Source organism: Zootoca vivipara, chromosome 1 (assembly GCF_963506605.1).
Source record: "Zootoca vivipara chromosome 1, rZooViv1.1, whole genome shotgun sequence".
Taxonomy (NCBI): Eukaryota; Metazoa; Chordata; class Lepidosauria; order Squamata; family Lacertidae; genus Zootoca; species Zootoca vivipara.
Window position 1 is genome coordinate 90,131,294 of NC_083276.1, and position 25,530 is coordinate 90,156,823.

Here is a 25,530-nt window from a genome sequence, read left to right on the forward strand (position 1 = left end):
TTAAAAGACGCCTGCTTCTTGGGAGAAAAGCAATGACAAACCTAGACAGCATCTTAAAAAGCAGAGACATCACCTTGCCAACAAAGCTCCGTATAGTTAAAGCTATGGTTTTCCCAGTAGTGATGTATGGAAGTGAGAGCTGGACCATAAAGAAGGCTGATCACCGAAGAATTGATGCTTTTGAATTATGGTGCTGGAGGAGACTCTTGAGAGTCCCATGGACTGCAAGAAGATCAAACCTATCCATTCTTAAGAAAATCAGCCCTGAGTGCTCCCTGGAAGGACAGATCGTGAAGCTGAGGCTCCAATACTTTGGCCACCTCATGAGAAAAAGAACTTGATGTTGGGAAAGACTGAGGGCACAAGGAGAAGGGGACGACAGAGGACGAGATGGTTGGACAGTGTTCTCGAAACTACCAACATGAGTCTGACCAAACTGCGGGAGGCAGTGGAAGACAGGAGTGCCTGGTGTGCTCTGGTCCATGGGGGTCACAAAGAGTCAGACATGACTAAATGACTAAATAACAACAAGTGTGTGTGTGTGTGTGTGTGTGTGCGCACGCGTGCGCGTGCGCATGTGCAATACCCCACAAAATTTTCAAAGAAACTCATACAACTCAGTAGGGCTTACTTCTGAGTAGACATGCATAAAATTGCACTGTTAGACAAGTTCCTAAGCGGACTCCTATCAAAGCATTAACCAGGCTGAAACCTGTGTCAACTCAACAATGTAATAGCAACCAAGGCTTTCAGACCATTGTCAGAATTAGAAATCTTTCAGAAACATAGAAGCTTGACCACTGGTCCACATAGCTCAGTATGGTCTATAATATTGACTGACAGTGGCTTTCCAAGTTTTCAGACTGCAGTTTCTCCCAGCCCCACATGAAGATGCCATGGTATTGAACCTCAAGACCTTCTGCATGCCAAGCAGATGCTCTGTCACTGAGCTATTTCCCCTGCAAAGTCATACAGAGCCAAAATTGGAATGCCTCATAATCTTTCTCATTCTGACTCCAGTTTGCTAGGCAGAAAATGACACTGGTAAGGATGGAGATCAATCTAGAGAAAATATGCCAAAAGGGAGGGGGTTGTTCCAAACAAACACACACCAAATCCTACTTCTGCAGAGGCAATTTATAAACCTTTTACTTATAAATTAAGCTCTGATTTGAAAATTAAGGCATTGTAATTTAATATTAACCCATATGTCATAAAGTAATGAGACAAACTGCAGGGGAAATTGCATTCCATATTGCAAAAGACCCTTGTTATTTATAATGACCAGGATTACAAGTTATGCCAACATTGATGGATCATACTCTAAAAATCTTGATAGCTCATTCATTTCTCTAATTGCATTTATTACAAATTAAATAAGTTGTGCACACCCTCAGTATACAAAGAGACAAAATTAATTTGCAAATCAGTATGAATCTGCCATCAAACTAAGCAAACTGGTAGCTACTTGAGCACAATATGGTGTGCAAAGCATTTTGCAGCATGTGTGTGTAGCACAGAGGCATTTAAATCAGGGTGGCTAACCTGAGCCCCTCCTCCAAACATTGCTGGTCTCCGGTTCCTATCAATCCCAGCCATCCTAGCCAATGGTCAGAGATGATGGGAGTTGCATCTGGAAGGACACAGGTTAGCCACCCCTGATTTAAATGAAGATCTTTTCGTCCTGCAAAAAGAGAGAAGTCCTCAGAAGGGACAAAGGCTTCAGTGTATGAATTCGGGTGTTTTAACTTTTAACTTAGCACGAATATTACTTTTCATTTGCATTAGCAGAGGAGTGTTGCCTTTTTCCTAGCCTCATACAAACTTGAAAAAGGATTAGACCACACAGCATGAAGAGCAAATCAACGCTGGACGAAAGCACTCCCCCCCCCCCGAGCCCAAAAGAGATGGGAACTGTCCAATAATGATGATTTTCCAAAGAGAAAGATGAAATCGAGAGGCTCACAGATGTGAAATGCAAAAGGTGGTCAAGGCAGAAAGATGGTATAGAGCGAAAGTCTTGAAGAGTCATGACGTTGACAACTGCAGCTGCGTGCAAGACTGATCCTAGCTCTTTGGCAACCATTGTGAATTGGCACGAGCTCTTTCGTGACAGGGGAGTTACTGAAAATAATCCCCTAACTTTTTCAAAGGACACACGCAACTCAGCATGATCTTATATGGCAATCTTCTACAGCATCCTAATAGTTTTGTGCATCTCAGGGGCAGTTCTAGGGGCAGCTATTTACATGGTCAATTGTCCTCATATGGAGACAGTGGTGGAGCAGTAGCAGAGGCAGGGAACAACTCCCATCAGCCCCAGAAATCACATGGCCAGTGGTCAGGGATGGTGAGAGCTATAGTTCAGCAACATCTGGAGGACCAAAGTTTCCCCACACCTCCAGTAGCATTTATTCACCTATAAATATGGACCTAAGCACAGGGAAAGAGGCAGGCAACTTGACAAGCAGTGCTGGTTCACCCAAAAGTATACCCATGAAGCCCCATAAGGCTCCTTTGCCATCAGCAGCAAAAGCCAGATTTGGGTCCCCTTCACTCACTGCATCTGGCTGCCAAACATTTTGTAAGACCCCATCCAAACAGATGAAGTTTGATCAGCAGCTACCAGTCAAAAGGTTGCACTCAAACATGCATCTTGTAATCACTGAGGAACCATTGAAGAAATATCCTTAGCTATTAATAATACAAAAGGCTAGAGAAAAGGTCATAGGACTATTCCGTCCTTGAACAAGGGGCGTGACTCTTTATAAAGCAGTGAACATTTTTTCTTTCTTGGCTGATCTTTAAGACATTCACCGGATGCAGAACTTTCATCATTCAAAATGTGTTCAAACATACTGAGTTTTGCCTTTTTAAAGAAGAAATATGTGTGGGGTTTTTTAAAAAGTGTTTTGAATTACTGTGCTTTATTTAACTTTGCAAAAGAGTCAAGTAATGTGGCTTCCATTCTTGAACAATCTAGGAAAGGAAGTAAATCCAGATGTGATTCCCACTTGCACATTTAGTGACATTCTATGCATAAGTAGAATAGTCACCAAAGAGACATGTCATGCTTTTGTACAATCTCTCACACACTTTATGCTATGTATTGTCTCCTCAAAAGAAATATGCAATTCTATAGTTTTGTATCCAACACAGATACCAATTACTATTAAGAATCTCCACTTAAAAGGTTTGTTGAAAGTTTCATTCATTTCATTATGCTGCTTCATTCTTTATATAACAAAAGGCAGAAGCACAAATAACTATTCTGATTTTCCTGGCAAGAACTGTAGCTTTCTAATGTGTAACATGCTGTCCCTTTGGTCAGCTTAAACTATATGTCCATCTGTTATAGTCTATTCTGCCCATTTCATTCAAAACAATATATAGAGTGATCAATTGCAGGCAACATTCTGGAAGCAAACCAATGTCGTACAACATCACCAACAAACAGATTTTCAGCATGCTGTAAATGCATGAAGATATTTTTAAAAGTTTCATTTTGCTCAATGTTTACTACTGTTTCAAAACATTGTATTTAGCCCCAGAAGATGACCGTGGGAAGCCTGCAATGTAATTGCATAGTAGGTGACACTAAGCTACAGTTAATTTTTGTACAATTTTGCATTTGAGCAAAATTTCAGTATTTGGATCTTAATGAAGTTGTCATTGAAGTGGTTCCGCTCCTTCCTCCTGGGCTGTGTTCAGAAAGTTGGGGGGGGGTGAGTGTTCAGAACCCTGGACTCTCACTTGTGGGGTGCCTCAGGGTTCTGTCCTCTCCCCCATGCTTTTTGACATCTACATGCGGCCGCTGGGAGAGATCATCAGGGGGTTTGGGCTGGGTGTCCATCAGTATGAGGATGATACCCAGCTCTACCTCTCTTTCAAATCAGAACCAGTGAAGGCAGTGAAGGTCCTGTGTGAGTGCCTGGTGGCGGTTGGAGGATGGATGGCGGCTAACAGATTGAGATTGAATCCTGACAAGACAGAAGTACTGTTCGTGGGGGACAGGAGGCGGGCAGGTGTGGGGGATTCCCTGGTTCTGAATGGGGTAACTGTGCCCCTGAAAGACCAGGTGCGCAGCCTGGGAGTCATTTTTTTGGGGACTCACAGCTGTCGATGGAGGTACAGGTGAATTCTGTGTCCAGGGCAGCTGCTTACCAGCTTTATCTGGTACACAGTCTGCCTGGGGACTGCCTCGCCAGAGTGGTGCATGCTCTGGTTATCTCTCACTTGGACTACTGCAATGTGCTCTACGTGGGGCTACCTTTGAAGGTGACCCAGAAACTGCAACTAATCCAGAATGCGGCAGCTAGACTGGTGACTGGGAGCAGCCGCCGAGACCACATAACACCAGTCTTGAAAGACCTACATTGGCTCCCAGTACGTTTCCGAGCACAATTCAAAGTGTTGGTGCTGACCTTTAAAACCCTAAACGGCCTCGGTCCAGTATACCCGAAGGCGCGTCTCCACCCCCATCGTTCTGAGGTCCAATACCGAGGGCCTTTTGGCGGTTCCCTCGTTGCGAGAAGCCAAGTTGCAGGGAACCAGGCAGAGGGCCTTTTTGGTAGTGGCGCCCGCCCTGTGGAATGCCCTCCCATCAGATGTCAAAGAGAAAAACAGCTACCAGACTTTTAGAAGACATCTAAAGGCAGCCCTGTTTAGGGATGCTTTTAATGTTTAATCGAATATTTTATTTTATCTTTCTGTTGGAAGCCGCCCAGAGTGGCTGGGGAAACCCAGCCAGATTGGCTGGGTTTATAGGGTATAATTTATTATTATTATTATTATTATTATTATTATTATTATTATTATACATTAGAATTCTTGGAAGCAAATTTATGTATTCTTGCAACTCTCTCCCACATAACTGCCCAGTGATCCTCAGAGGAAGGGAAGTATATAAATTTAATAAGCAAACAAAATTTACCTATAAGATGCAATAAACATGAGATTACTAACACTGATGCACCTAAAGTAGAATCACCAGAAGCAAGAAAACAGTTTAGTGCTCATATCCCTTGTCCCCAAACAAAAAATTGCTAATTCCACATGCAGCAGACTGCCAATGATAACCTACACAGAAACAAAAGCTTACTTAGGGTTGCCATACATCCGGTATACACCGACAACTGGGAAACACTGGCCTGCGAGCGCTCCAATACGAGAAGAGCCTTTCCCAAAGGTGTCATGGGCTTTGAAGACACTCAAACTCAGGATGAAAGGGATAAATGTGCTAAGAGGAAGGCACGCTTGGCAAACCCTCACCATGATCAACTCCCACCTGGAAACCTATGTCCCCACTGTGGAAGAATGTTGGATCCAGAATTGGCCTCCACAGTCACTTACAAACTCAGTTAAAACCGTGTTTATGGATGCTGTATTGTTTTTAATATTTGGTTGGAAGCCGCCCAGAGTGGCTGGGGAAACCCAGCCAGACGGGCGGGGTATAAAAAATAAAATATTATTATTATTATTTATTATTATTATTATTATTATTATTATTATTATTATTATTATTATATTACTCAGCTACGAATGATCGCCAAAGAAGAAGAATACATAGCTGGTATTCAACCCATGTAAACAGTGCCCGGGTGGAAATTGCAGAAGTGTCCTGGAAAATCCAGACATATGGCAACCCATACAGCTGTTGGTAAAAATAAATAAATCACAAAGTATGCAACAAAGTAAAGCATGGAAATATAGGTTGTTAGACCTTTAAACTATGTTTCTCCAAGTGAGTTCCAAAATGTTCCCTTAAAAAGTTCATTTCCACACATTTGGCAAGTTTAAAAATGATTTACTTACAAACTCTCCAAAGGTCAGATTCATGTGCTTCAGAAAAGTTGCATAGGCAACATAGCTTTGTAAGTGGAAAGTGGTAAAAGTTTCTAGATTATAGGTACAGGAATTTAAGCGTGGCTTGTGAGAACCATGCAGTTGAGCTGGAGCAACCAGCTCAAACCTCTTCACATACTGAGCTTTTCAGGTGGACTGGGGGGAAACAATAGGCTTGATTGACCTATTTCCTCCCAAAGAAAAGGAAGTGACATAGCCAAGCTTGGTAGAAAAGCTTACTCTATTAACCCCTTCGTGTTCTAATTAGACTTAAGCATGTTGGTTATATGAAGCTGGTTATCCCACAACAGCTGCATATTCAGAAAGCTTGAGAAGAGACCCTATCCACATGCCAAGATATGCACAAAGAGCAAATGTGGATGATGCAGATCCCGTTGGCCCAGAATCCCTCATTGCATGCGAGGAATACATTGGCATAGGGCCCTTTCTCATGCTCATCAAATGCACAGTCAGCAGGGTCATAAGAACATAAACAGCCCTGTTTAGGGAAGCTTTTAGTGTTTGACAGACTATTGTATTTTAATATTTTGTTGAAAGCCGCCCAGAGTGGCTGGGGAAACCCAGCCAGATGGGTGGGGTATAAATATTACTACTACTACTACTAGAGCTCTGCTGGATTAGAGCAAAGGCCCATTTAGTCTAGCATCCTGTTCTCACAACAGCCAACCAGATGGCCATGGAAAGTCCACAAGCAGAATCTGGGTTCAAGAGCATTCTCCCCACTCATAATTCCCAGCAACTGGTATTCAGAGACATACTGCTTCCAATAGTGGAAGTAGAGCATGGCATGATCATGGCAGGTGCAACCCCATTCTCCCCCTCCATAGTTATGAACTACCCTAGCAATGGTAACAGCAATTCTCAGTGTTGCTACCTTGGTAAAAAGCCAGACTGAAACCATGTGGGCAGAAGATGTTACCAGACGAGCGTGAGAGCAACTCAGCAGGGGAACAACCATACCAGAGCTTTTAATATGGAAAAGGTGTTTCAGACTCACCCAGCAACTCTCTCTTTGCTAGCAATAATACCAAGAAGGCTTGTTCATTCCAGTCTCAGCCTGTCTCAATAAGTGCCATTTTATCTCCTTTGCAGATGAAGCAAAGTCTTTAAGGCATCAACTGAAAATGGCCTGTCATTGATTACAAAGTTATTTAGTTACGGGTATGTAACTCTAAACTGCAGAGCTACGTATTGCACTTTATTAGTGAATGCCGGCTGCTGAAGGATATGGAGAGATCAATAGGATATGACAGGGTGGCTGGGGCAATTTTGCTTTCATTCAACATGTTGCAGAATTATGGATTTGCAAAATGCTTCCCAGATGTTATTAAGATTTGCATCTGCTGTGGAAGAGACTGGGCACTAAAAAAAACAAAAATGGGGGAGGGTAATTAGTTTTTCTGCATAGAGGACAAAGAAAGCATTAACAATGATTAATTTCATTAATCATATGAGAATATATATATATATATATATATATATATATATATATATATATATATATATATATATATATCCAGTAGCACCTTAGAGACCAACTAAGTTAGAGACCTTAGAGTTGGTCTCTAAGGTGCTACTGGACATTTTTAAATATTTTTTATATATATTTTGACTGCATCAGACCAACACAGCTACCTACCTGAATCTAATTTCTTTAATGTAAATGTGCTCAAAATATCCACATTATTATTGAAGGGTGGGGGAGGGACAGAGAAGGCCAGGATCTGCTGCAGAAGGCATATTGCTTTGGTTGTTTTGAAGAATTTTGTAAGGGGTTTGAGGATGGCAAGCACATAACAGGGATAAGCAGAGCCCCACATTCTCTGTTAAAGGGTAAGGTGTGAAGGAATAGCTTTTCAAGGAACCAAGAAGCTTGGTCTAAGGCAGGCACCCCCAAACTTCGGCCCTCCAGATGTTTTGGACTACAGTTCCCATCATCCCTGACCACTGGTCCTCTTAGCTAGGGATCATGGGAGTTGTAGGCCAAAACATCTGGAGGGTCGCAGTTTGGGGATGCCTGGTCTAAGATCACAAGAAGCAGCCACATGACTGAAACCAAGGAAGCCCAAATCTGTTCCAGTCCTAGGTGGGAATACACCTGGGTAACCCCTTACACATTGCCTTGAATTTGATGGAGGAAAGCTGGAATTTAAATGAACTAAGATTGCTGATCGCCGAAGAATTGATGCTTTTGAATTATGGTGCTGGAGGAGACTCTTGAGAGTCCCATGGACTGCAAGAAGATCAAACCTATCCATTCTTAAGGAAATCAGCCCTGAGTGCTCACTGGAAGGACAGATCGTGAAGCTAAGGCTCCAATACTTTGGCCACCTCATGAGAAGAGAAGAATCCTTGGAAAAGACCTTGATGTTGGGAAAGATGGAGGGCACTAGGAGAAGGGGACGACAGAGGACGAGATGGTTGGACAGTGTTCTCGAAGCTACGAACATGAGTTTGACCAAACTGCAGGAGTGCCTGGCGTGCTATGGTCCATGGGGTCACGAAGAGTCGGACACGACTAAACGACAAACAACAACAAGATTGCAAACCTACACAAATTTAACTAGGGAGTAAAACCCAGTTCAACACACTGGGACACAATTCCAGCTAATCGTGCACTGCACATATATAAATAGGGAAGGAGGAGGGAGGGAGACTTGGGAGAAGCGCCCTCCTACTCAGAGCAGAGGACTGTTGGGAGGGAAGGAGGAGCCTGGTCTGGTGGAAAGCAGAAGAACAGGAAGCAGCTGGGTGGCGAGGGAGAGGGAATCTCTATTAGCACAGAGTCAGTGAAAAGAATATTGGGCCCTATCATGGCAAATATGGGATCTGGGGATCTGGCAGTGACCTGGAACAGGAATAAAGAGCACAGGACTAATTGGCAGGGACTGTGCATAACGACAAAAAGTAGAAACTGTAAGCAAAGGCGGTCAGAGATAGATTCTTCAGAACCCTGGACAGGACCCAGGGAAGAGACAACTTGTTCCAGAGAAACATTTAAGGCCTGGGGGAACTTTGGTCCTCCAAATGTTTGCTGGACTATAACCCTCCATCATCTCTGACTGTAAGCCATTCTGTCTGGGACTGATGGCGGCTGGATTCCAGCAACATCTGGAGCACAGGTTCCCCAAACCTGCCTATGAACCCTCAGCCTGGCCAAGCCTTCTCAAACCCATCTCCTTACTGGAAAGTGGAGATCTGGCCTGGAACTTGGAGCCTGGCACACCATAATCTCGCACTGCTGGTTGAGACAGTGGCACATGAAGCCTTGGTGGCCTAGCCCCTCACTGGGTTTCAGCTCAGGGACTAAAGTCATTCATGATAATGGGCCAAAGTCCCTGATTCTTTCAATAATCTGTCAGCATTTCGGTAAGCTGTGCCCCTGGACTTTCTGACTCTGCTGACTCCCTTCCTTCGAGTAATTGTCCAAATTGCTACTATTACCCTGGGCCATGTTATGGAGCCTGGGCCATGTTACTCATTCAGAACGGTTTTAATCCCTCATAATTTGTTTGTTTGTTTGTTTGTGGAGGTGGTAACTGTTACCTGCTTCAAGTGTTTAGAATACCGTTGCCTATATAAGATTGTATATATATATTTAAGTGAGCTCTCTCGGTTTTGTAGTTGAGAGTCACTGAAAACATGGGAAAGTAGAGGGAAGAAACAACCAATTGGGAACAGCAAAGGATATTTTAGCTTTGCACAGAAGAGGTTTAACATCTCATAACTCATGGGAATATGCCAAGAAAGCCAGAAGTAAACCCTGAAATACCTTTCCTTAATGCGTAAGACAAAAACCAAGCCAAAGCACATTACCCTTGGCTCATGTCTCTCTTGAAACTTCTCAGGTCTGGGACAATGAATACAGAATGGGGATGATGAGGCTTCCCTTCCCTCGGGAAGGCCACGTGAAGTACATCTAAGTTGCCAAGAAGTTGTTTTTAATTCACCTTTCTGAAGCATTTCCTTCAAAAGAAAGGAAACACGTACATTCCTGTTGAAGCAGACTAATGCAGCCCAGACAATAATACCCTATAAATATTCATGATTTTGTTTTAACATTAAGATAACATCTGTTTGGAAACATCTGCAATCTGTTTTCAATGCTTCAGTAACATTTAAATTAAGTGTAACTAATACAATAAAGCTCTATTAGGGATAATGATAATGAAAGATGCCCATTAAGAGACATGAATAACATGGACTGCAGGCCACAGCAGGGGAGCATGAAACAGACTCAGGCAAACTTAAGCTCAACCACTATCAATGCTCTTCCACCACCGCCGCCGCCACCATGGTGGATTACTAGTTAGAATGGTCTTCCACAGCTTTTCAGTTATCTTGAGATGGCAAAAACGTAGACACACCTTATATTCGGGTACTGATCAGATCTGCATTCCCATTCTGACAATATTCACTTAGAAGGGGCCCTGTGTATTTCAATGGAATGCTTTCCAAAGTAGGAGGCTTGAGGCAGGCCTCTGCAACTTGAGACTTGCCATGATGAAAATCAGCCCACCAGCCATGCATGGCTAGCCACCTTGATGGTCATTGCTCCCCAATAGCCCACAAAATAATGGATTTGTCAAGCACTCCGCAGCTCAAAACACCTGGCTAGGAGGTTTGGTTTGGTTAGGTTTGGTGTGCCACCAGTTGTGTGGGGCTGCTTTAGATTCTTAGCCTTGCTGTATTTAGCTCAGGCTCAGCTGTGATCTTTGAATATCTTCCTGAAGTACAGCATCTGTATCAGAAGCCTGGGTCCCTAATATCGCACAAGGCACATTTATCTACCACGTCATAGGGCTAAACAATATAGTTGCTGCTCCCTCTAGTGGCCAGACATAATTCAATTTTCCCTTAGGAATGGTCTCTCATACCAACCTCTCATCTCTTGAGATTTTTGTGATACATGGCTCTAGCAGGCATCCCCAAACTTTGGCCCTCCAGGTGTTTTGGACTACAATTCCCATCTTCCCCAACCACTGGTCCTGTTAGCTAGGGATCATGGGAGTTGTAGGCCAAGACATCTGGAGGGCCGCAGTTTGAGGATGCCTGCTCTAGAGTTCTCCAATAAGCAAGGGACATTTCTCAATATGTTGTTGTTGTTTTACAAGTAGGGTGGAAAATAAAACTGGATTATAAACAATACAAGCAATCACAAAGGGACTGCCAATGGGTAGGTGTTGCTTATTTCAATTGTGTTTGTTTGCAAGCAATGGCCACAGTCCACCTTTTTTTGTAGAAAGAAAGAAAGAAAGAAAGAAAGAAAGAAAGAAAGAAAGAAAGAAAGAAAGAAAATGCCGATTTCAAAAAAATGTGGCCCCCAAATCAAGAAACCTCTCTTGAGGTTCCCAAAAGCTCAAAATGCAGGAGCAAGAGCAAGGAGAGATTTTAGCAGCAAGAGCAAGTTATATTGTATATAATTTATTATATATCCTTTACCCTCAGAGGAGGGTAGGGTGGAGGTCTGCTGAAAAGATGTACTACTTCGATTTGATATGATGTTATTGGATGCAATTTTATTTATTTATTTTTCTGTGTAGCTATCGCAATCATAATTTAAAAAGATTGTTTTTATGTTTCGTTTTTGTTTTGTTTTCCTTTTCATTTAATTCTTTATTTCTTGTTTGTGTTCATATGATTTTGTAATGTTTGAAAATAAATAAATAAAGTGTTGGGGGAAAAATATTATATATTATCACAATAATTTTGAAAAACAAATGTTTAGAAGAGCCATGCAAACCCCTGCTGTAGGTTTCCCTTTCAAGTCTCCCAACTGCTTGTTTTATGTGAAGGTGCGTTGAAAGAGAAGTTTGGCAGCTCTGAAGGGCACCTTCTGAAAAAGGTGTCAGATCAAAGTCTGAAGACCACTGGTAGAGTATAAAGCCGTCTGGAGATCAGCACAGATTAAATTAAATGTGATGCCGCTATTAAAGTGTGTTCTCATGCCCACCTGGAGATGTAAAGCACTTCCTTTTCAAGTGTTCCGTGAGAAAGAAGAGCTCCGACCAAGTGATGGAAGTCCACATAGGCGTGGACTCAACTGTAAACCCGTAAGACTTGGGTCAGAAACATTATTGCTCCCTGTGTGTTCTGCACAGAGCCAGGAGCGCTTGGTTTAGTGGGAGGCAGAATCATGCTGCATCCACAAGATTCCAGACAGACAGATGCAGAAAAGACAAACATTGGTGGAATCTGAGCTTATAAAGGTTTAATAATCTACATTTCTTTTTTTTAAATAGGACACTCCTCGTGGACACATGTGAAAAAAAAACAGTATTAACAACGCACAGTCCTCCAGGCATTGCAGACAAGCCACAGCAATCCCAGTTGCACCACTGTGCCCAACTCTACTTAAACGAAGCAAAGTCAAGTCGCAGGCAGTAAATTGCTCCTTTTTCTTTTGTGTGCGTGTTTGCATGTGTGCGCATGTGTGGTGATGTTTCACAGTTTGATTATCAGTCATGAAAAGACATTACTTAAAGCAGCAGTGACACTGTCTAATCATTCTTGTGAAATATAGACTTCTCTCTCCCCTTCCGACAGAGCCGGCATTAATACACATTTATGCAAAGCAGAGACAGATCTGTCACAGGCTAATCTTTGCAAGTATGATAGATGATGTTTATTTTCAGTGATGGAATGAAACACCCCGGCTGACAATAATTGTAATAAAAAGGACAGATCAACTTCTATAAAATGATTGAATTACCAAGTCTATTGCATTAATGCCTCCTCTCAGCTGTGCCATAAACCTGCTTTAGGTTTGTTCCAAGTTACGGTACACTGGGAAGCATCCACCTTCAGCGAGACATCCTGCCCTTGACCTGCGCTAATCAGAGGGCAGCCGTGTTTGGATGCCATTTCTGGCTGCGGCTATTTGTATTCATTTAGAGCATGAAACGATGTTTCCCAGTCCCTGGCAGAAAGTAAGAAAAGAGCACTATACTCAAACTTACAGGGATTGGACCAGAGAGTCCAAATTCCATACATTATTTGAGCTCTAATAGGACATCTTGCACTGTGCTGAATGGGGGGGGGGGTTATCGATAGTCATCTCTGCCTGCTAGCTATCAAACCAAGTGCAAGGATATACTGCTGGCATTTAAAGCCTGAATCAATTTGGGATTAGCAGACCACCTCCCCTAGTACAGATTAATCTTTAAGATCTTCCAATGAGACCCTACTGGCCGTTCCATGGCCAACTTGATGACAACGTGGAAGGGGGTGTTTCTCGGTGAAAGCACCCACCTCCCAGAAGGCCCACCCATGATAAGCAAGACAGAGACAGGAAAGACCTTTAAACACCTTCTAAAAGCAAATACCCATATTTTTAACTCTGTCTTGTACAGTGCCCAGTTCTCTCTCTCTCTCTCTCTCTCTCTCTCTCACACACACACACACACACACACACACACGGAGGGAAGGGGAGAGGAGGGGCATTCTCAATCTGCTAGCCCAAGGGCTATTGCAGTAGCAGATGGGACAGTTCTACGGCTGCACAACAGAAGAACACAACACAACAGTTGTGCTAGCAGAAACATATTTTGTGGGAAGAAGGGCTGCTTGCTAAACCACTGCAGTAACTGTTGCTCTGGGAGGAAAACAGGAGGTCTCCTAAATACCCTCGGCAAACTACAGTTCCCAGGATTCTTCTGGGAGAAGCCATGACTGTTTAAAGTGGTATCGTAATCTGAACGTGACCTTAATCAGATTCAGCTCATATATGTCAGAAGCAACATGCCTTTATAGATTTTATAGCATTTCAAATGTTTTGTTGAGGAACTGTTTCATTTAGCATTTTGTATCACCCATTTGTGCATCTGTACTATGTGGACGTCAACACAATCTCGCTCCCATCCACCCCATCTGTCCCTGGGTGCAGCAATGACACAGGCAACCAGAAATCAGGTGACACCTGCTGTACCACCCCACCACCCACAACAGTATATAGGGCAGAGAAATTGATAGATAGGCAGGTGTGTCATTTTACCCAATATTAACGTGAGGGTTGCATTTGCAGTGTTGCTCATAGTACTACTGTTTTTAAAAGTGGAGATCATTCATACCAAAGTTACAACTATTACTTAAGAGATGAAATGACCCACTACTGGAAGGGGTTGCATTAACATGTTTAAAGGGAGAAATTACGTAATTTTTACATTTTAAAAAAAATCCATCCAAAAAGTCTCTAAGCCTTTTGCCTCATATATCCTTGAATGTTTTTCCCCTCCTCACATAACATTTCTAAGGCACTCCTCCAAACATTTCATAAATATTGCAGAAGTAATTGGGGTTATAATAAAGGCAGAGGAAGCCTGAGCTCTTCAGCTGGCCTGCATATGCTAGTCTGGATTTCTCCAGTGTCATTTGCTTCCAAGCCAGTCCTGTTTAAACCCGATACAGCCTCGCCTTTGAACACACAAAAACTTCCAAGTGCCTTGAAGTGCGATGAGAGGCTTGGAGCACTTAGAGATTCAGGCATCTGTGAGACATTTTGATGTCTTCCCCAAGCACTGGGGTGCTTTTTGTTTCTCTGTTTGTTGTCACCACTTTCATTAAACTTGCATTAGATCTGAAAGTGCAGTGGACTCTACCTGAGATTTTTCAGAACTATGTTATCATACCTTCCTTGAGTTCTTCATGAAGAACCTTGGCAGACTTGTGTCTTCCAAAGTCCCTGTAGACCCATGCATAAGAGGCTGGCATGAGAGACCTCCAAGCAATCCTGTTTGTGTTCCGCACCTCTGTGGATAAAAAAGGCATGTATTATTTCTTCTGGAAGCTGAATGTTATGAAAATTAAGTGTGTAGGTTGTAGGAAGCCGCATGTAGACAGTGCTGGGGAAAGAACTTGAGACCAACGACCTTTCAAATGTTTGAGAATATGCAGTTGGTTTAGTCTGGGTCCAGGGAAAGGTTGTGTGAGGTCTGGTGTCAGCCAAAGGGGTTCCTATGAACCAGGAGAGTGAGGGGGAATAGGAATACTATCAGGAAACTTCAGTGGAATAACTTTTGTTTACCCTGCATGCTGAGAGGTTTGCACCTGCCCTAGAAGATAAATCAGATTTTCCATCTTGTGTTCCTCACACTTCAGTCTGAAACTAGTTCACTGGTCTCTTAGAGCTAAAGTATATATCAACTTCACTACTACTCCAATTAGAGGAGGCCTATGAAAAGCTCCATTGTATTCTCTCACCACTTTGATGGCAAGTGTGTTTTCATGGGTCTTAACAACATAAGAAAGAAAACATATCTTAAAGTGTCAGGGAAAATGTGTGGTATTCATTGATTTTTTTAAAAAAAATAAAAATAAAATGCCCAGCTTGTTTTCATTGGGTGTTGACACAGACAGAAAGTTTCCCTGTTCCACTCCAGGAAATTGGGGCAGGGTTGTTTTCTTTCCCATTTGCTGGCTAATATATATATATATATATATATTAACTTTTGGCATTCTGAAACCTGCGAAGACAGTTTGGAATACATTTTCCTCTTATAAGCATTCCTGTTAGCTTGCTTCTTTGAGTTAAACATACCTTCTGTATTGTTGTCAGATACCAAAGGAAACACAGCAAGTGGGTTGCTACAAAGGTGTGAATGGCTCTCAGATTCAACCTCCAGCCCAGTTCTTGAATGCATGTAGATTGGCACAAAGTGTGTACTGAGGAGTGGAGTAACATTTTCATACCAAAGAGCAGCCTCCCCAGGACCACATGACAGTGGTGGGTGGGCACAGAGGCAAAAATGGGTGGATCAAGAGATGTGACTCTTACCATTGTATGATAGGCCACATTCCATCCATGCAAAAACTCAAAGCTTCCATACGCAGAGAGACAAACATATCTCTCAATCCTCCATATTGGCAACAAAAAAGAGAGGTATTTTTACAGTACTGTACAAGGACACATTTCAGCCTGGCAAAAGTACTTGAGGGGTTGCAGAGCAAGCTCAATGGGAACTGTGGTCTGAGAGGAAAGGGTGTAAACTTGGGAAAGTCCTAAGGGCCAGACAGAAATGTCTGGACTGTCACATTTGATGTCCAGGCCCAAGATTCACCATTTCACTTTGACATTACCTTACCCTGTTACCCAGGCATCCCCAAACTGCAGCCCTCCAGATGTTTTGGCCTACAACTCCCATGATCCCTAGCTAACAGGACCAGTGGTCGGGGAAGATGGAAATTGTAGTCCAAAACATCTGGAGGGCCAAACAAGTTTGGGGATGCCTGCTGTTACCCATGCCTTAGGCCCAGTCTTTCAGTGTTCTAGATCCAAACTCCCAAGAGCCAACTGGCTTTCCCAGCTGAATACATGGGCCTTTGCCATGAGTGTCTCTGCATGTTGGGCTTTTGGTCTTGTTTTAAATGCATTTTTTGTTTTTTTATTATCTTCTGTGTAAATTGCCTTGGTAGTGCTTTAGAAGGCGATGATAAATCAGTGGTAAAATAAAATAATAACCCTAACCTCATGGTGAGTTTTCACCCATATTTTCAACTTTTAGAAACACTCACTTTCCAAGTTACACAATACCCATTCAAGATTAATGGTGGGTGCCAATGAGTGGAAGGAAACCAACAATGTGATAACTTTTGCTTCACACAGCGAGATTTGCTGTTATTGCAGCACATGAATGGAAACTCACCAGAAAGAAACAGCCTGAGCACAGAGTAGGTAACAGCTAGACCAGGAGGCCTTGCTTAGCTTATTTAGTCGAATCCTGTAGAGGGGACTCCTTGGCAGATTCCTCCCGGAGTACCCGTGGCTTTCTGTTTATGGGATATAGAGCCTGGATTGCACAGACTGATGTGTGGGACTAATGAGTGACTGGTTCCACCTTTGACTCAGTGGCCTTTCATTTATTTCCAGCTCCTTAAGTATACAGGTGAGGGATTGCAGGCTGAATTCTCCTTTGTTTGGAAAGCACCCTGCTTGTAAGAAGCTAGCTTGCCCATTAATGAGGGCTTTAGCCATGACTTCTCTCTGATATGCCAGCTTTCTAGGTGCAGAGAGAGAGGGCATAGACATACAGAGAAGAGTAAGAGAAACATGTGGTTTTCTGACCCATATGGTTGTACCATGTGATGTTCCATGTTTGTAACTCGGCACTGAAGGCTTGATTTATGAGATGCAGAACTGCCACTTGCTCTGCTCTTACTTGCAAATATGTTGCAGGACATGGTGTCACATTGTCCCACCTCCAAGTGTTCGAAACTCCCATTGTTCTAGGCCAGGGGTCCCCAGACTTACCGGCATTTGGGTCGGTTCCCACCGCGCCAATCGCGCGGCTGGCCGGAGGCCGGGGGAGCGCGTGCCTGTGCGGGCCGGCGGGCGGGGGAGTGTGCGCCCGTGCGTATGCGCACGGGCGCATACTGGCGCGGCGGCGCGCTTCCAGGGTGGAAAAAGCGCCGAAAATCCGTTGTGCGCATGCGTATGGGCCTCCCCCGACCCGGAAGTGCACCAAAAATGACCTCTTCCGGGTCGGGAGAGGCCCATACGCATGCGCACAAAGGATTTTCAGCGCTTTTTTCCCGACCCGGAAGAGCGCTGCCGCGCTGCGCGCCGTAAGAGCGGGCGGCGGGGGTCGTCGCGGGCCGGATTGGCAGGCCAATTGGGCCGCATCCGGCCCCCGGGCCGTAGTCTGGGGACCCCTGTTCTAGGCACATTTTTCAACAAGGAATTTCATTAGCGCAAGCAGTTTCTGAGCTCTGGGCACAGTAGTCCGCCTAAGATTCAGATTAGAACTGGAAGGAAAGGAGGACCTTTTTCTGCCTCCCCACTTCCAGCTACTCTCTGAAGACAGGAGAAGAGACCCTCTTAAGAATATTAGGGGGGTGGGCAGGGGAAGGACTAGACCATGTGAAAAATGAACTTAATATTTTAGCTGCAGTTCATCCATTTTCAGCTTTGAATTCTTGTTATTAAAATGTGTGCCTAGACATTCCGTTGTTGTGCCCATAACCTAGGCTTATGTCGCCATTTAGCTCCTAGCTTTCATATCTCAGTTTCTAACACTGCCCACCTCACATTACTGACTGACAGCAGTCAGAGTGAGGCAATGACATGGCCTGTATTGTGCTTGTCTAGACATTGCACAGATGATTGGAAGGATGGGGGAGAAGACATGAACAAAAAGAAATTCCTTGCATTTATAATATCAAGTAAAGCCCCATGACACATGGACTGTGTGCCTCCTGCTTGTTGAATCGCCAGTGCTAAAACTTCTACGGAACAGAGCATATTCCTGTGGTTCTGAAGGAGACCCACAATGGGCTCTTGCTGAAAAACCAAACTACTGTCTGTTCTGCTAGCCCTTAGTGTTGCATTCATTTGATTGCGTACAGCCTTAAACAGATTAAAGTTTCCCCCATCACCACTGGAATCAATTATCTTGGTCCCAAGAATGACTCTGTTAATATGATACAAAACCTAATCCATATCTAATTTACAGCACATAAAAGAAAGCAATGCTATACTGCAGTTATAATGAGGATGCAGAATCATAGCTGCCAAGTCCTGGTCGTAAAGATGGCGGAAACACGTAAAAGCGACTTCCGGCGCCGGCGCCGGCATTTTCTGATGCCCATAGAAGGGCAAAGCGCCACCGGAAGTCGCGTCACGCAACTTCCGGTCATGCGCGGAAGCGACTTCCAGCGCCGCCATTTTCTGGTGCCCATAGAAGGGCAAAGCGGCACCAGAAAAATGGCCGCCGGGCAGAAGCCAATTTAAGGGACAATACCGGGATTTTTCACCAAACGGGAGACCGCCGGGAAATGGTAAGAAAAAAGGGGTTTTCCTGGCAGATACGGGATACTTGGCAGCTATGTGCAGAATGGCTAATGGGGGGGGGCATGTTTGGTTGTAAGCACACAGACCAGCACAAAGTAAGGGATACTTAAACTCCATTTATATCATTGGGTCATAAGCACATGTAACTAGGCTGGCTGCTTGAACTGGACTGCTGAAGTGCATACTGAACAGGTTATTATACTCCAGTTGTCCAAGTGGCTGGGGCAAACCCAGTCAGATGGGTGGGGTACAAATAATAAAATAATCATTACAACTGGCAGGCACTGGCTGTTTCTAATACAAACTTGTTTCGCTGATCCCATGCACTTTGTACTAATGGGAAAACATGGCTAATTTGTTTTGGTCTATTACAGATGCTGTAAAAAGGTAAAGGTAAAGGACCCCTGACATTTAAGTCCAGTCGTGAACGACTCTGGGGTTGCGGCGCTCGTCTCGCTTTACTGGCTGAGGGAGCCGTTGTTTGTCCGCAGACAGTTTTTCCAGGTCATGTGGCCACCATGACTAAGCCGCTTCTGGCGAAACCAGAGCAGCGCACAAAAACGCCATTTACCTTCCTGCCGGAGCGGTACCTATTTATCAGTACAGATTTATCAGTACAGATGCTGTACTGATACACAAAATGTGAGAGCACATAAGCATCCCCATGTCTTGGGGTCTGAAGATGACCGATCTGATGTCCTGGGCTAGGAAAGTTCATCAGCAAGGCAAAAATAGCAGTAGCAATTCTCATTTATTCCCAACATCTGGGTGGAAAGGGGTCCACCCTTTCTAAATATGGAGCCTGAGTTTCATGTTATTACAGCTAAAAAGACTCAATATAATTTTATTTCATTCAAAGGCCTCATTTTTTGCCTGCTTCTTAAAACAAGCATTGTCAGCACAGAAAACGAATCGCAAAAATTTCAGCTGCCCAAAACATTCTTTTTTAAAAAGTAAAGTGAATGTTTGGAGATACCCGGCTTCTTGAATCTAAAAGACAGATTCCTTGAGAGCATAAGCTGGAGGTAAGAAAGTTCTCTGACAATATTCAATGCCTTTCCAAAAATATTACTGTGGAATTATTATTAAATAGCTAAGAAGAAGAAGAAGTAGCTGTTGTAAGGATTACTGATATAATGCTTATGAAGCACTATATCAAGTGGAACCCATGTGGTGTCATCCAGACACTGTCAAGTTCCATGGGACATACTCCCAGGTAAGTGGGTGTAGGATTGTACCCTTAGTCCAGATCCAATTGGCTCTGCAAATGTGTATTTTCCAATGGTGGATAAGGCCATCATTTACTACTAACCCAGACAGCTATTTTCTATGCTTTGTGATACCAGTTGCTGGAAACCGCAGGCAGGCAGAGTGCTGCTGCGCTCAGATCCTTCTTGAGGGATTCGCATAGGCATCTGGTTGGCCACTGTGAGAACAGGATGCTGGACCAAAGGGGTCACTGAACTGATCCAGCAGAGCTCTTTTTATGTTCTTAAATTTATGTTAATGTGGGTATTATCAAAAAGACTCACATGGAAGAAAATGTTACAGACCCTGACCCAAACCAAGGTGAATGATGTTGTGGCTGCCCCCTCTTAAACCTCCTTCTCTTTCCCCCCTCCCTCCCTCTGGTAGCATAAAGGGAAATTAGGTCCTCAGTTTCCAGCCTACCCACAAAGTCCTTGAACTAGCAAGAAACGTTAGCAGATGTTCATTAACGCACAGGCAACTGGAGGATTGGAGGCGTTTGCTAGTGATCCATGTTATGAATAAATGTTTGAAAGTCTCTACAGGGGAATAGCAATTCTGGTTCACAGCCAGTTGGCTACATATTACTGAAGGGCTGGGTGGGAAAGGGGTTAGGCTGAACAGCTTTGGTTTTGTAATTGTAATTGTTATTATTATAAATCTGAAAAGTAAACTGCCTAAAACATATGGAAATTTACATGCATTAACCCCCCAGCCGCCCTGAACATATGAAAGGGAAATACTTGCGTGAGAACAATGATTTCGGGTTAAAAGGGATTTTGTAAAGGTAAAGAGTTTCCGATCCCACTCTAAATTTGTTGTCGATTTGCCCTGTTGACTCAAAGGCTATGCCTTATTTAAAAACACTACCAGCCCAATCGTAAGATTCACCTTTACATATGGCAGCCTTAACTTGTGAGTGGGGAAGAAACATTACTGTACTTATTTATGCCCTAATTAGAACAACAGCAATAAGAACTTTGTGAGGGTCACTTTGCCTAATGTAAGTGGCAGGAGTTTGGAAAGAGGTGAAAAGTGGGTGCTTATGTCTGAGGAGATTGCAACTAGTAGCTTCTCCTTTTTCACACCTATAATGGAGATCAAAATTAGCTGATGGGTGTAAAACATTCCTACCCACCCACCTTACAAGGAAGTACATAGCCCTTAGGCAGATCACCTCTATTCTAAAAGCCATTGCATTATCATGGTTAGTGTTGGGCTGCGGTAGGACTTGGGTGACCAGGGTTCACATCTCCACTCAGCCATGAAGCTCACTGGATGGCCTTGCACAAGCCACTGCCTCTCAGCCTATTCTACCTCACAGGGTTGTTGTGGAAATTGCCAATGAGACTTGCATCCCTAATTAACATTTTCCTAAGCAAGATGTGAATTGAACCAGAGTCATCCTTCAAAACTTGCACCTCTCCAAGTTTTGCAGTGCAAATTCTCCAGTGAAGTTATATGTGCAAAACTGCACACGAGTGTAAAATCTGCATAATAAATACATGTATTAGTGGAAATAACACACCAAATTTCATATTATAACAGAAAAATGCTTTGCACAAATGTGTTTATTAGGCAAAACTGCACACATAAATGTGTGTGTATTAGAAGAAATTCACGCTAAAAATCTTACGGTTTTTCATGAAGACAAACTGATGTGGAAATTTGCAGAACTGAACTTAAGATTGGGAAAATGGGGAAAATGAGAAACTGAGAAACTGAAACTGACATATTTCCCCTTCCCTAGTTATTTCCTCATATTCCTGACTTGGGTGGATCTGAGGTCAACAAGAAGAAAAATGCAATCCCAACCAAACTGACATTTGGCTGACCTCCACCAACCCAAATCAGCATGGCAATGTAGGAATCAGTACTGTATTTTGCTCCACCCAGGGAGCATTCTTTCCCACCATATGTTATATTGGACAACAACTTGGATAGCTGGACACTTACCTTTTAAACCTTGTCCATGCAGTATTTTGGACTTGTATCTGCCTCCTTCAGAAAGGGCCCTGAAGGCTTGGCTCATATTATGGACTAGGGAGAGAGAGAAAGAGAGAGAGAGAATCAAAATGATGCTATACAAAAGCAAAGACCAAGCAAACAAACAACCTTTTCACTTTCCTGTTTTAATTATCACAGTTGCCTGTTATATATAAGAGAGATGTACCATGGGGGAGGTGTGGGAGTCTGCTTTTAACTTGTAGCTCAAGGCTATAACTTAAGCTCACCGTCTGCTTAGAGTAAAGTGATAGATTTTGACTGTGAGATGTGATTTTTACACACCAAAAGAATGCATAGATTAAATTAGCGTAAGCTAGGGCAGGCTGAATGCCACATCCGATCAATGCATATGGTTAAACTGATTGCAGGCAGATGAGCAGGCCATAGAGGAGGGGTGGGATTTTACATGGAAAATCCTCAGCAGCACCATTTTTTTAAACTGCAACAAGAAAAATAAATGAAAGAATGTAAACTGAAATAAATTGGGACATTTGGAATAAGCTTATGCAAATGTGTGTGGCTTTGAATTGCAAAATGCATTTCTGGGGATGCTAGTGCTACCGGTATTGTTTCAGAACAGGGTCCCAGTTCAAAGACTCCGACACACTTTCCTATCCTGGAAATATTTTACGCTGGATCGTTACATTTAATGCTGATACAAATGGATGGCATTAGGTTTTGTAGTATGGTTATTTTCCAGTTGTGTGAGGCAAGGAATTTACATGGGGAATTTACAGTTGAAAGATACTTGGAAACCTTTTGGTTTCTTGAAGTTCCACACACAACACTGTAGCATTAAACTTCACTGGGTGGACAGAATGTTCATAGGAATATGCTTGTTCATTCTCGCACTGCTCTGCATTTCCTGTTTGCAGCTGGGATCATCCCCTGAAGAAGCTGTCCTTGTGGTCTTTCTGGCTAGGAGGGAAGCATAGCACGAATTTCCTTCCAAGTTTATTTTCCAGAAGCAGGCTCAAGAGAGCTGGAGGGAGATGAATCCAAATGTTTGCAAGCTTGCCTAAAGCCAGGCTGCAGCTGCCTGGACATTTCCAAGGCCAGCCATGGTCATTTCCTATTGAACACATGGCTCAACTCTAGTCAGAAAGCTCTGCATGAATGACCCAAGTTTCATCATGAAGTTCAAGACGAGAAGCTAAGCTGTTGGTGAGAGAACACATGTACATTTCTGGCAGGAGGTGAGTCACAGGGACCAACGTGTCCCACCAAAGCTCCTATGGTACCTGTGAAAGTCTTGGTAAATATCCTTTCAAAATTCCACAATACCCAAGAGACAGTTTGACTTTTCTGTTTAGTTCCTGTTTCTACTACCTCAAGCCTTTCCTGCATGAAATTCACACCTTTAAACATGCCTATTTTTCATTGGATGCCAGGATTGGAAACTCCCCCCTCCAATCCGTTCTGAAGAGAGAAGAGCTGTAAAGAGCTTTCCTCTGTGAAAAGTGGTGGTTGATATGGGTGCCTTTTCCTCCATTGATGGAGCAGCTGATGAGAAAGCATGGGAGAGCATTTTATCTATGCTTATTTCTGCTTTTCAGAGGTGGCAGTCATTTTGCATTATGCCACACCCCATAGCAGTCTCTTTTTTGTTTGTTTTTTAATGTTTTTTAACTGAGTTTGCAAACATGACAAAAAGAAAGAAAAGAATTAAAATGTAAACCCATAGAACGTCACAGTCTGAAAGGACAAAAGTACAAAGACACAGAGCAGCTCCAAAGGGATACTAAATTATTGACTAATGCAAAGATTTCCTTTACAAATGATAAAGGTATATAAAATTAAAAGTATTCACCAATGGTGAGTTCCATCATTATGGAAAATAAAGGTTCTATAAAGTCTTAGATGAGCCAGGTGTTTGCATATATTGGTGACACCGAGCGACTGTGTGCCTCAATATTCATACTTGTACAGTATAAGAAATAAAATCATCCCATAAAGCAAAAAAAAAGAGGGTCAGCTGAGCTCTGCCCTTCAGAAATTTTCAATTTATGATAGATCTTTTCAAGGAAGCTGATTTGTCAAACCCTAGAGGAACAGCAATCCAGATTATTAATATTTAACACAGCAGCCATTTTGTGACTGGTGCCCACGGCACTCTATCAAAATTCCAGATGTGCTCACTGGCCCCAAAAGGTTGGTGGTCCGTGGGTAATACGGAAATCTAACAGCTGACTAAAGATCAATCATGCAACCAGTTTGGTATGTTATTTATTCATTCATTCATTCATTTTATACCAGAGGTGGTGAGCCTGTAGCCCTCCTGCTATTGCTGGACTACAACTTCCATCATCCTTGACTTCTGAACATGCTGGGTTGGGGCTGATGGGAGCTGAAGGGCCACAGGTTCCCCACCTCTATTTTATATGAAGATTTCTATCCTGCCTTTTTGAAGTTTGTGGCCCATTCAGGGCAACAGACAACAATGAAAGCCAACTAAATGATGCAACGCATGTATACAAAGGTACCCTGTAATATAAACAGAGAGAGGTGACATACAAAACAAAGGCATCAGATTTTTAAAAAAATCTGAGAAACCAAAAGCCTGCCTAAACAAAGAGGGTTTTGCCATATGGTAAAAGAGTACAGTACAGTATAAGCCTCTCTCAGCTAACCTTGACTTGTGTTTTTTATGATTGACTGTAGTTCAAACTATATTTTTCATTCCATCAACACCCAACTTTTGAGAAATTTATAGTGCATGAGGGCCGAGTTATGATCTGGATTCACAGACACAATCACATGACCACATTTCCGTGAGGCCATCAGCTTCGATATAAATCCACTCAATGTCCCTGAATGTCAGGACTGCCGTCCCAAATGCTATAACACAGGCTCTTATGTACAAGTAAGAGAGAAAGCTTTATTCAAGGCTTAGAACCAAACAGGTTAGCCCATGGCGTGGCTAGAAAGAATTTGAGAATGGCATCGGGGATCAGAGACCAGACAAAAGCTGCAAATATGTCCCAACAAATGGTCATACCCTTCTTCCCAGCTTTAAAAGGTGAGGCACACTCACTCATGAACCTCTCCTTACAAGACTGGTGCGCTTGAAGATGTAGGTCTGTTACCAATGGTAGAGGTGCTGAGTTCTTGGTGACAAGATAGAAGTCAGCCCCCCCAGCTCCTCCTCCTCCAGCTGTCCAACCACCCCTCCTGGATGGTTCACACTCTCCCATGTTGCTAGGGAATCTCTCCACTCCATGGAAGAGGCAGGACCAAGAGCTGGTGGAACTTCTCCCTCTTCCTCAGCATCTAAAGGCAAAGGAGCAAGGTCTCTTCCTTCCTCTCAGGTTGTTTCCCACCACTGGGGTCTTCCGCACCCTACTTCCTCATCTGAAAGCAACTGGCACCCCAACCCTGTGCCATTCTGGATCATAGGGCTCACAGCTCTGAATGCCAATTTGATTGTACCACCCTTTTGAAACAAGGGCCAGTTTTGCCAGTGAGGAAATAAAGGACTGGATAAATGAGCAGTGTTAGGTAGAGACACAGCAAATCTGATACATCTTTTGATCATCACCCCAGCCTGCCCCCCAATGACCGTTCTGTAAGCAAAACAATCAAAACCATTTTGAAACTGCAAATTGCTTTATAAAGTGAAAATGGAA

At 43.2% G+C, this 25,530-nt stretch overlaps 1 long non-coding RNA gene across 2 annotated transcripts in view; it reads right to left on the reverse strand.

Moving 5' to 3' along the window:
* The window catches only part of LOC132592649 (uncharacterized), a 75,362-nt gene that overhangs the window by 14,497 nt on the left and 35,335 nt on the right, over positions 1-25,530 (reverse strand). For both annotated transcript variants that reach the window (XR_009558162.1, XR_009558161.1), the window contains exons 2-3: positions 21,854-21,937; positions 14,493-14,612 (exon numbers count right to left, since the gene is read on the reverse strand). This is a non-coding gene — a long non-coding RNA (uncharacterized LOC132592649). The remainder of the gene's footprint in view (positions 1-14,492; positions 14,613-21,853; positions 21,938-25,530) is intronic.